The following is a 785-nucleotide window of genomic DNA, read 5'->3' on the forward strand; positions in this document are numbered from 1 at the left end:
AATTACCAGTATCATCAAGAACTATGTATCGATGACGTATGACAAAGCTTTGATTGCGCTGAACGCTGGATGGAACTCTAGATCCGACACGGAGGAAGGCTACTTTAATTTTTGCATACCGTTCAACATGCTGTTGGGCTTTTGCGAAGATTACAAACGCGTAGTTGTCAACGCTCGCCACGAATTGATTTTGATACGAGCGCGCAACGATTACAATTGCTTGGTGGGAAATACTGCGACGGAGCTTGAAGTTGACTTATTCAAAGTGCAGTGGCGGATGCCTCACGTAGCATTAAACGAAATCAATAAATTATCAATGCTGCGAGCGTTGGAAAGCGGTCGTTATCTGAGTATAAGTTTTCACTCGTGGGATCTATATGAGTATCCTTTGTTGCAGAATACGACCAAGCATTCATGGGCTATCAAAACGGCGACTCAGCTTGAGAAGCCGCGATACGTTATCTTTGCTCTACAGACCGGCCGAAAGAATGTCATGTCACAAGATGTCAGCGTGTTCGACGATTGTAATTTGAGTAATGTGAAAGTATATCTAAATTCAGATTTTTATCCGTATGGTGATTTAAATCTGGATTTTGGTAAAAAGAGGTACGCTGTCCTGTTTAACATGTATGCGCATTTTCGTAAAGCATATTATGGAATCGATAGCTTCGAGACGCTGCTCAACGTACTATCGTTTATCGAGAAAGGACCTTTTGCAGTCATTGATTGCTCGCGACAAAACGAATCCGTCAAGAGCGCCACTGTGGACGTACGCATAGAATTTG

The sequence above is a fragment of the Trachymyrmex cornetzi genome, unplaced genomic scaffold, assembly GCF_001594075.2.
Source record: "Trachymyrmex cornetzi isolate Tcor2-1 unplaced genomic scaffold, Tcor1.1 scaffold492, whole genome shotgun sequence".
Taxonomy (NCBI): Eukaryota; Metazoa; Arthropoda; class Insecta; order Hymenoptera; family Formicidae; genus Trachymyrmex; species Trachymyrmex cornetzi.